Source organism: Coffea arabica, chromosome 9e, assembly GCF_036785885.1.
Source record: "Coffea arabica cultivar ET-39 chromosome 9e, Coffea Arabica ET-39 HiFi, whole genome shotgun sequence".
Taxonomy (NCBI): domain Eukaryota; kingdom Viridiplantae; phylum Streptophyta; class Magnoliopsida; order Gentianales; family Rubiaceae; genus Coffea; species Coffea arabica.
This window is the reverse complement of record NC_092327.1, coordinates 25,180,964-25,192,745: the sequence shown is the minus strand read 5'-3', so window position 1 is coordinate 25,192,745 and position 11,782 is coordinate 25,180,964.

The window sequence follows — 11,782 nt, the reverse complement described above, 5'->3', positions numbered from 1 at the left end:
TTCTTTGACTCCCTTAGGATCAGGAAGCCAATGTGGTGAGCTAACTTTTATGCGTCTTGTACTCGCCATGAATGTATGAGGGAACCTGCAAAAGGTAGTAACAAAACCGAAGATATTGTTTTTCACGCTCCCTTACGTGTTTTCTCTCGACACTCGTGTAGTGCTCAAGTCACTCTATAGAACTTACCAAGTACCTTACCTGTTGGTTTAGGTAGTTGAGTAAGGTTGCTCGAGTCCAGTGATTGTCACCAACTTATCCCCACAAGAGTACGCAAGAATTCTTTGCTTTTTCGGTGAAGGGAAAGACGGTTTTGGAGAGCTTAAGGGTGGCGGACAGATTTGAAAAAAATATTTCCAAGAAAGGAAACTCTAAGAATTCCTAAGATGTAGGAGTGGTTTCCTTAAAAAGGATGAGAGAATGTAGTATGATATCCTAAAATGGAGGAGAAAATATAGGAGTGTCCAAGAGTTATCCAAGTATATTACTTAGTCTCCTAAACGAAGTTGGAAAACAAGTTGGAGTTGGAAACTTCCTAATTCTTCTCAAGACAGATTCGGTTCCTCCTCTCTCCTACCCGCAAGCTTCCAGAAATTTCCCTCTCAAACCCACCCCAAGGTCGGTTCAAATCCCACTTAGCAGCCGCACACTTTACTCTCACAACACCAACCAGATTTGGAACTCTGAAATTTCCAGATTTCCTCCTCTTGAAGGCCTTCCCAAAGTCGGCTATACTCCCTATAAGACTCCCTCTTCACAGCCGCAACTTACCCAAATAATTCGGCTCTCCCTCTACTCCAAGAACAAGAAGTTCGGCTCTCTCTCCTTCAAGGCAGATTCGGTTCTTTGTGACTCCAGAAATTAGCTCTTGTGATTCCAGAAATTCGGCTCTAATGGACTCCCAAGAACATGCGAGTGATGTTACTCAAGAATCTCCCAAGAAATTCACTCCTCAACCAAGAAAGCCACGTATGGATGCAAGATCATACAAGAGACTTTTTATTCGAAGAGAGGTGCAAGTGTTTAAAGTTCAAGATGGTCAAGAACCACAAACAAAGGTTGTTCAAGTGATCAAGGCTCAAGGTAACCAAGAATTTCAAGAAGAGGTTGGTCAAAACTTTTGAATTCTTTTCTTTGCTTGATGTAATTTTCTGGTTTGAAAACAAGAAATAACAAGACAGATTTGGCAATAAAGGGTCACGGCTTCCTTCTTGGATTTGTGTTGGCCGAATGTTTCTTTTCTTTCCCTCTTGTCTTTTGCGTTTCTGTTTGTTTATTTTTTTTATTTTTTTTTTTGACTTAACAAATGCAACTAAGCCTGGACGGAGAGAGGTTCACACACCAGATTTCTGGTCAGCCCTACGTCCCACAACTAATCAGCCAAGAACTCCAAGAGTTACCAAGAACTTTCAAGAACTTCAAGATTTAATTCCAAGAACTCAAGAAACCCTAGATGGTTGTAGTTTCCTTCAAGATTCTCAACTCCAACAAGTTTAATCCACAAGTCAGTTTAGAAAACTAATTAAAACAGCTTGGATGGCCCCAAACAAGGCTTGGACAGATTCAGCAATCAATGGAAACCCTAGCCGCGGAATTAGACAAACCCTAGCCGTCTTCTCTTTTTTTATTTTTATTTTTTTGCAGATTCGGCTATGGCTAATTGCTGGACAGAATGGTTGTCACAAGGGTACGAAATCTGGACAGATTAGGACTAGCAACAACAACACACAACTAACCAGAATTGACGCGACCAAAAGAACTAGCGGCCAGAAATTTTTTTTTGACAAGCGATGCAAACAGATTTTGTTTGTTCCCTTTTTTTTTTTTTAAGAAAACTAACAAGGCAGCAACGGACAGACTTGAAGACTCAAACGGACAAACATTAAGAACAACTACCAGAATTTCTAGACAACAAAAGGAAAGGAAACGGCTCAACAAGCAACAAGGCTAACGAACAGATTTTTTTTTTTTTTTTAGAACAAGGCAGCGGAAATAATGAAAAACTAAGACACAACTACGGATATAACGGAAGATACCTCCACCAAAGCTCTGAAGCCAACTGATACGTTCCTCGATCAACACGTTTCGAGACACGTAGCACGTTTGCCCAAGGATCTAGTGAGGACGTCCAACGCTTGGAATTGCGGGATCTAGAACCAAACGGACGACACGATTTGATTCAAGACGGTAGACGACACTCCGATGAAGGTGAATACTCCAGGGGAATAGGTCGGTAGAACAATCTAGGACAGGACGCAAGACTGCTCAAAACCCTTGCCAAAGCAAGTAAAGGGGTCGAATCTCTCTCTCAAGAAGAATCGAAAATATGCAAAACTTTATTGATAAAACGTCTACCCTAAAACCTTACAAAGCAAGCCTATTTATAGGCTAAAGTGACTGAAACCCTAAAGGGACTAGGAAAGGGAAAAGTCGGCCCATGGCCTTGGGACAAGATGGGCCGGCCCATGCTCTTACTTAAACACTAATCAATTGCTAAATAACTACTAAGGCCTAAGGCCCTATTCGGCCAACTCATTTGGAGGCCCACTTGAGTCTTCATGGGCTTGGGTCATGGTGTAGATAACTCGATTAAAATCCTTCAAGCCTTCAATATCTCTATGGACTCCATGTTGGTTTTGGACAATTCGAACAAGGGCTTGGAGGGATTCTATGAAGAGCTTGGCTCGTGCACGTGTGACTGGGCCCAATGGAACTCGGACTGGGTCATTACTTGGGCTAAGGTCCGTGCACACATCAGTCCCCTCCACTTGAGCAGGATTTGTCCTCAAATCTGGATGGAAATGAATGACATGAACAAGGGTTGGTATCATGGCTCCAGTGGCTCCTCTTGTTCGTATCATTCCCCCCCTCTTGAAAGCAATTTGCCCACAAATTGAAGCACGAATGGTGACAAGATGAGTTACATGCCTTCGACTCAATCTTGTTATGATGGCTACAGATGGCATCCAATGCAAAGCCCATGGGCTAAGTTGGAACATAACCCTTGTCGAACCTTGAATCTCACAAACCATCTTCAATGTATGCTCAACTTGATCGTTTGTGGTCATGAGGTAAGGGTCCTCAAAGTGGTATGAAGTGTATCCCATGAAATCGAACTCCGGCTCGAACACACTTGCAAGGCACCAAGGCGGATTTGGTGATGTTGGAGCTTCATGTGGACTAAGAGCAAGACGAAAATCATAATGGTCATTGAGGTACTTGTTCTTTAAACGAACCCTTGGTACACAACGATCCCCAAAATGTGGAGTGTTCCTTTCAAGACGAGCTCGAATCAACTCCCCTTTGGTGTGGACTGATTTGGGTTGACATGGTTCCATGAATGGATACCAACGGGGTTTAACTGTTGAAGTTCTAACTCCATGGAGGCTTGCAAAGTCTACAATTGATTTTGGAATGGAACACACCAAGATCAGCTCAACTTGCCTTTGCTTGATCTGTATAAAAGAAGAGACACTAAACAAAGCAAAGGTAAGTTCGTTAGGAAAATAATAGGCCTTCACCGGGTTGCTCAAGATCAGCCCACTTTCTCTCCTTTCTTCCTTTTTACCACCCATCTCATTAGATTTTTCCATCTCTTTTTCTAGTTCAACAGCTGACCCTTTCATCTCATTATTTTCAACTCCCTCGGGTTTTACCTCTTCAGGCACAATTCCCTCATCTAGCTTTTTCTCCATTCTATAACGTTCAAGCTCACTTTTCATGCATGCTAGATCAATACAAAGTTGGTCATAAGTAAGTGATACAAGTGCAAGACGACGACTATTAAATAAGAAGGAATACTTATTAGTATGTCCGTCATATTTAATTTCTCGCCTCGACATCCATGCTTTGCCCAACAACACATGTGTCACTTGAATTGGGACTACATCACACAACACCTCATCCACATATTTGCCGATTTGAATAGGTACAAGTGTGTACTTAGTAACCCAAACATTACCATGAGTGCTCGTCAACTTGTATGGTTGAAGATGATCAATGGTTGGAAGATTTAATTTCTCAACCATGATAGCACTTGCAAGGTTGACTTCACAACTCCCATCAATGGCCAAGCTACAGATTTTATCTTTGACACCACAACGAGTATAAAACCAACCAAGCAACTGAGATTTGACGATGTCCAATTGCTCATCTACACCACGTAATGCCACTTCTTTGACTCCCTTAGGATCAGGAAGCCAATGTGGTGAGCTAACTTTTATGCGTCTTGTACTCGCCATGAATGTATGAGGGAACCTGCAAAAGGTAGTAACAAAACCGAAGATATTGTTTTTCACGCTCCCTTACGTGTTTTCTCTCGACACTCGTGTAGTGCTCAAGTCACTCTATAGAACTTACCAAGTACCTTACTTGTTGGTTTAGGTAGTTGAGTAAGGTTGCTCGAGTCCAGTGATTGTCACCAACTTATCCCCACAAGAGTACGCAAGAATTCTTTGCTTTTTCGGTGAAGGGAAAGACGGTTTTGGAGAGCTTAAGGGTGGCGGACAGATTTGAAAAAAATATTTCCAAGAAAGGAAACTCTAAGAATTCCTAAGATGTAGGAGTGGTTTCCTTAAAAAGGATGAGAGAATGTAGTATGATATCCTAAAATGGAGGAGAAAATATAGGAGTGTCCAAGAGTTATCCAAGTATATTACTTAGTCTCCTAAACGAAGTTGGAAAACAAGTTGGAGTTGGAAACTTCCTAATTCTTCTCAAGACAGATTCGGTTCCTCCTCTCTCCTACCCGCAAGCTTCCAGAAATTTCCCTCTCAAACCCACCCCAAGGTCGGTTCAAATCCCACTTAGCAGCCGCACACTTTACTCTCACAACACCAACCAGATTTGGAACTCTGAAATTTCCAGATTTCCTCCTCTTGAAGGCCTTCCCAAAGTCGGCTATACTCCCTATAAGACTCCCTCTTCACAGCCGCAACTTACCCAAATAATTCGGCTCTCCCTCTACTCCAAGAACAAGAAGTTCGGCTCTCTCTCCTTCAAGGCAGATTCGGTTCTTTGTGACTCCAGAAATTAGCTCTTGTGATTCCAGAAATTCGGCTCTAATGGACTCCCAAGAACATGCGAGTGATGTTACTCAAGAATCTCCCAAGAAATTCACTCCTCAACCAAGAAAGCCACGTATGGATGCAAGATCATACAAGAGACTTTTTATTCGAAGAGAGGTGCAAGTGTTTAAAGTTCAAGATGGTCAAGAACCACAAACAAAGGTTGTTCAAGTGATCAAGGCTCAAGGTAACCAAGAATTTCAAGAAGAGGTTGGTCAAAACTTTTGAATTCTTTTCTTTGCTTGATGTAATTTTCTGGTTTGAAAACAAGAAATAACAAGACAGATTTGGCAATAAAGGGTCACGGCTTCCTTCTTGGATTTGTGTTGGCCGAATGTTTCTTTTCTTTCCCTCTTGTCTTTTGCGTTTCTGTTTGTTTATTTTTTTTATTTTTTTTTTGACTTAACAAATGCAACTAAGCCTGGACGGAGAGAGGTTCACACACCAGATTTCTGGTCAGCCCTACGTCCCACAACTAATCAGCCAAGAACTCCAAGAGTTACCAAGAACTTTCAAGAACTTCAAGATTTAATTCCAAGAACTCAAGAAACCCTAGATGGTTGTAGTTTCCTTCAAGATTCTCAACTCCAACAAGTTTAATCCACAAGTCAGTTTAGAAAACTAATTAAAACAGCTTGGATGGCCCCAAACAAGGCTTGGACAGATTCAGCAATCAATGGAAACCCTAGCCGCGGAATTAGACAAACCCTAGCCGTCTTCTCTTTTTTTATTTTTATTTTTTTGCAGATTCGGCTATGGCTAATTGCTGGACAGAATGGTTGTCACAAGGGTACGAAATCTGGACAGATTAGGACTAGCAACAACAACACACAACTAACCAGAATTGACGCGACGAAAAGAACTAGCGGCCAGAAATTTTTTTTTGACAAGCGATGCAAACAGATTTTGTTTGTTCCCTTTTTTTTTTTTTAAGAAAACTAACAAGGCAGCAACGGACAGACTTGAAGACTCAAACGGACAAACATTAAGAACAACTACCAGAATTTCTAGACAACAAAAGGAAAGGAAACGGCTCAACAAGCAACAAGGCTAACGAACAGATTTTTTTTTTTTTTTAGAACAAGGCAGCGGAAATAATGAAAAACTAAGACACAACTACGGATATAACGGAAGATACCTCCACCAAAGCTCTGAAGCCAACTGATACGTTCCTCGATCAACACGTTTCGAGACACGTAGCACGTTTGCCCAAGGATCTAGTGAGGACGTCCAACGCTTGGAATTGCGGGATCTAGAACCAAACGGACGACACGATTTGATTCAAGACGGTAGACGACACTCCGATGAAGGTGAATACTCCAGGGGAATAGGTCGGTAGAACAATCTAGGACAGGACGCAAGACTGCTCAAAACCCTTGCCAAAGCAAGTAAAGGGGTCGAATCTCTCTCTCAAGAAGAATCGAAAATATGCAAAACTTTATTGATAAAACGTCTACCCTAAAACCTTACAAAGCAAGCCTATTTATAGGCTAAAGTGACTGAAACCCTAAAGGGACTAGGAAAGGGAAAAGTCGGCCCATGGCCTTGGGACAAGATGGGCCGGCCCATGCTCTTACTTAAACACTAATCAATTGCTAAATAACTACTAAGGCCTAAGGCCCTATTCGGCCAACTCATTTGGAGGCCCACTTGAGTCTTCATGGGCTTGGGTCATGGTGTAGATAACTCGATTAAAATCCTTCAAGCCTTCAATATCTCTATGGACTCCATGTTGGTTTTGGACAATTCGAACAAGGGCTTGGAGGGATTCTATGAAGAGCTTGGCTCGTGCACGTGTGACTGGGCCCAATGGAACTCGGACTGGGTCATTACTTGGGCTAAGGTCCGTGCACACATCAGTCCCCTCCACTTGAGCAGGATTTGTCCTCAAATCTGGATGGAAATGAATGACATGAACAAGGGTTGGTATCATGGCTCCAGTGGCTCCTCTTGTTCGTATCAATTTTACATGAAATCTTCCTAAGATTTGCTGCCTGTTTGGATAATAGAGAGTATGTAGCTTGTGTCTAGTTTAAAGCTATGTGTTTGGGTTTGAAATCTGAATTTGAAAGCAAGCTACGTTCAGATTTTGTTTTGGCTGCTGAAAGCTTAAGGGCAAAGTGTTGCAGAAATTTGTTTTTCCTTCGTGAATTGCATGAAGCTGCATTAGCTTTCATGTCTTTGATTCCCGTAACAGCCCACAAGTTGGATTTTTCTTATCTTGTTTGTATGTCGGATCTTGTGTCGACAATGATTGTAGAGAATTTGATGAGGTTTGGTTTTGTTTGTAAATTTTTGCCATTTCTTTGGTTTGCTCACGAGCTGCAATTTTTGCAGCAGAAAATGATAGAAGCTTCAGTTTGCGTTAGTTTGCTGGAGGCTTTCATTTGCATGCATGAATAATTTCTGAAAAATTACACTTTGGCCCCCCAAGTCTCCCCTCGTTCTACCATGACCCAACTAATTGAATATTTTCATCAATTTGATTCTTTGCAGCTTTGATTTTTGCAACTTCATTGCTCGTTTGCTTTAATTAATTACCACATTTTGTTTAATTGCACTTAATTCGTGATTTTAAGAGCTTTATGACCAAGTGAGCTCGTGTTTTGCATATTTTCTTTAACGTTCTTAATTAAATTGGTACCCTGACCATTTTATTGTTTTGGAGGGTAAATTAGTAATTTCACTTCGTTAGGGCATCAACTCAATGGAGGTATGACTTCTTTTATCTTTTTTGTATCTCCCCTATGTGATCCAACGTGCTAAGTGAGAATTGCATGTCCACTTTGCTTGCTTTCCTTGCTTTTCCTTGATTCGTTCCATTTACTTTTGCTTTTATTAAGTCATTCTTTTATTTATGGGGTATGTGTACACCTCTTGGCTTGTAATAGATAGGGCTTGGAGAGCATTTTTATTCATTTTTCCTCTTCCCCATTTGTTTTAGTTAGCAAATGTAATAGGTTCATTAGCTTGATTGCTTGCTTTTGTGGCTACGTGTTAAGTTGCTTTCTTAGGCTCTTGCATTTAGTCGAGTATGCTAAGTGTTATGTGCTACGTGTTTATAGGTGATCGGCATGTCTACTTGCTTTCTATAGTCATAGATGAATGTGATGGATGAATGCGTCACCGTGGCTAGTCCAACGCTGGCCATGGTCTTTCCCCTCGAGCTCTCTCAAGTCCAATGCTTGTGAGAGAATTTTAGAAAAGGGCTAGTCCAATGCTAGACCCCAATAGGCCGTCCCCTTTCGTTAGTACATACTTGCATGTTTCACTACATTTCATACATTTTTCTTAGTTTTCTAGCATTTGGCATGATCCTCCAATCCTTTCCCCTTCATTTTAGGTTTTTGCATCCTCATGCTAGTTATAGGGTACATTTGCTTGAGAGTCCCCTTTAGGTAAGGGAAACGAGCGAGTGTGGCTACAAAAAGCCTTAGCACGCTAGTTCTTCCTTCTAATCAAAGGGAAAATTAAAATCATGAAGATAGAAGTCATTCCCGTACCTGACTTGATGCATTCCTCTAGGATCATGCACCTCCATTTTACCATATCATTTTTTCATCTACATTTTCTCACTACTTATATTTTTTACTCCACATGCCATGTTCACACACTTTCTCTTCTTTCCCTATCACTTATTTATTTTCTACCTCACAAATTGCACCCAATTGTACTTAGATGCATTTACTACCATTATACCATATTTTGATCCACTTGCACACATACACCTTCATTTTCTCAATTGGCACACATGCACTTTTCTTACATTTGCACACATGCACTTTTATTACATTTGCACACTTGCACTTACATTTGTATTTTTATTTTATTTTATTTTGCATTCCTCTTACATTTTCACACTTGCACTCATATTTGGGTCTTCATTTGCATTACCCGTGACCTCTATCAGAGTTTTCCTTATTGGCCATCACAACTCATGTGATTGGGACCAAAAAGCCTCATAAGAGATATTTTAGATTTAGGATTGCATTTTTTCTCATACCCATTAGTCACATCCAACATGCAACACATATTTTGGGTAGAAGAATTAAGAAAAGAAGGGCTAAGTCACGCAACTAGCTTTGGCTAGGGTAAGGGAGTGCCTTAGGCTTTGCCTTTGCCTTCTCCCTTATCAAATGTGACCCCCGATCCCTTTCTTTGGTTACGTAGACCTAAGAGTTCTTTAAAAAGGGTTTGTTTACTTTTCTTTCCAAAAAATCACTTTTTGGGTGACTTGGTACACCCTAACTCTATACCAAGTGGCGACTCCATTTTCCATTCAAAAACCCTTTTTGAACTTTGTTTGGCCAAACCGTCGCATTTCACAATCCCATGGCCTTTTATTTTCATTTTCACACACGTTCACATACATATCCCACACACTACTTTCACATACTCAAAAAATGGGGCGCGACAGACCACAAGAGTCTTAGGTACCTCTTCTCACAGAAGGAATTGAACATGAGGCAACGACGGTGGATGGAATTCCTGGAAGATTACGACTGCACCATCAACTATCATCCGGGGAAGGCAAACGTGGTAGCCGATGCCTTAAGTTGTAAGGTTCAAATAGTAGGGTTGATGATCAAAGAGTGGGATTTGTTAGAATCTATTTGTGAGTGGAAACCCTGCCTTGGGAGTCATAAGGTGAGTTTTGCCAATGTTAAAGTGACATCCACTCTACTGGAACGCATTAAAGAAGCGCAAAAGGAGGATTTGATGGTACGGAAGTGGGGAGAGAAAGTGGGAAAAGGAGAAAAAACTGATTTCAATTTTAGTCCTGAGGGTATTTTAAAATACCGAAACCGAATAGTGGTGCCGAAGGATGAAGCGTTGAAAACGGAGATTCTAGAGGAAGCCCATCGGTCCAAGTATACAATCCATCTGGGTAGTAGCAAGATGTATCAGGACCTGAAAGGAAACTATTGGTGGGACAATGTGAAGAAGGAAATCGCTCTGTACGTGCAAAAATGTCTCGTTTGCCAACAGGTTAAGGTGGAGCATCAAAAACCATCGGGCTTGTTACAACCCCTTGAGATACCCGAGTGGAAGTGGGAAAACATCACCATGGACTTCGTTTCAGGTTTGCCGCGAACGCAACGAGGGCACAATGCCGTTTGGGTGATCGTCGATCGATTAACCAAGTCGGCCCATTTCTTGCCGGTAAACATGAAATATTCCATGGACAAGTTGGCCCAGCTGTACATGGATGAGATCGTGAGGCTACATGGTGTTCCTATGAGTATCGTCTCCGATAGAGATCCCCGTTTCATATCTAGGTTTTGGCAGAAATTCCAAGAAACTCTGGGGACTAAACTCAACTTGAGCACGACTTATCACCCTCAGACGGATGGACAATCAGAGCGGACAATCCAAACTCTCGAGGACATGCTACGGACTTGCATTCCGGATTTTGGAGGCAACTGGGGTCAACACATGACCTTAGTAGAATTTGCGTACAACAACAGCTACCATTCGTCGATTCAAATAGCTCCATACGAGGCACTATATGGACGAAAATGCCGGTCACCGATCTACTGGGACGAAGTTGGTGAGAGGAAGGCACTAGACCCGGCAACTATTCCGTGGATGGAAGAGGCTCGAGAAAAGGTCAAGTTGATACGGCAACGACTCCAAACAGCTCAAAGCTGACAAAAGAGTTACGCCGACAATCGAAGAAAAGACTTGGAGTTCGAAGTTGGAGACCATGTGTTTCTCAAGATCACACCCTTACGGAGCGTCATAGCAGGCAAAGGAAAGAAGCTCCAACCGAGGTTCGTTGGGCCCTACAAGATCCTCCAGAGGGTAGGAACGGTAGCGTATCGATTAGAGCTGCCGTCCAGTCTCTCTCGAATTCACGACGTCTTCCACGTCTCGATGCTCAAGAAGTACTATCCCGACCCATCCCATAGCTTACAACCAGAGAAGATCGACGTAGACGAATCGCTTGCTTACGAAGAGAAACCTGTCCAAGTGCTTGACCAGAAGTCAAAGAGCTAAGAAACAAGCAGATTCCGTTGGTTAAGATACTATGGAGAAACCATGGGGCAGAGGAAGCTACCTGGGAGATGGAAGAAGAAATGCAAAAGAAATACCCTGAACTTTTCGTGAGTTAAGGTGAGAAATTTCGAGGGCGAAATTCTTTTAAGGGGGAGAGAGTGTGAGAACCCGTAATTTTCCCATTTTCTAGGTTTTATTCGGTTTACTAGCATGTTTTCTGCATTTTCTTTATTCGAAAAGTTTCTAGATAATTTTTATGAGTAAATATAGTTTTTAGATGATTTTTCTAGTATCGGTTAGTTTTTGAGAAATTAAGAGCATATACCGGACGTGGGACCCACTAGTGCGAAAAGTTCGAAAAAATTCGGCCAGTTAGGTTAAGTTTTGGATATTGGGTTTAATTTACCGGGTGTTATGAGATAATTAGAGGTTACCAAGTGAATTGGTGTGAGAGGAACAAAGAGATAGAGATGCATTAAGGAAGTGAAAGTGTCACTTGGAGATTAGTTTTACCTTTTTGACTACTATTCACCTTTTTACCATTTGACCAAATAAACCAAAAAATTACCAAAATTATCTTCATTTCCAAGCTCTTGTGGCCGGCCAACTCCAAGGAAGAAAGAAAGAAAAGCTCTCCAAATTCTTGCTTCAATCTTGCTCAAATCCAACAAACTCACCATTTAACCTTGCATTTACTCCATAAAAACCCTTAAATGAG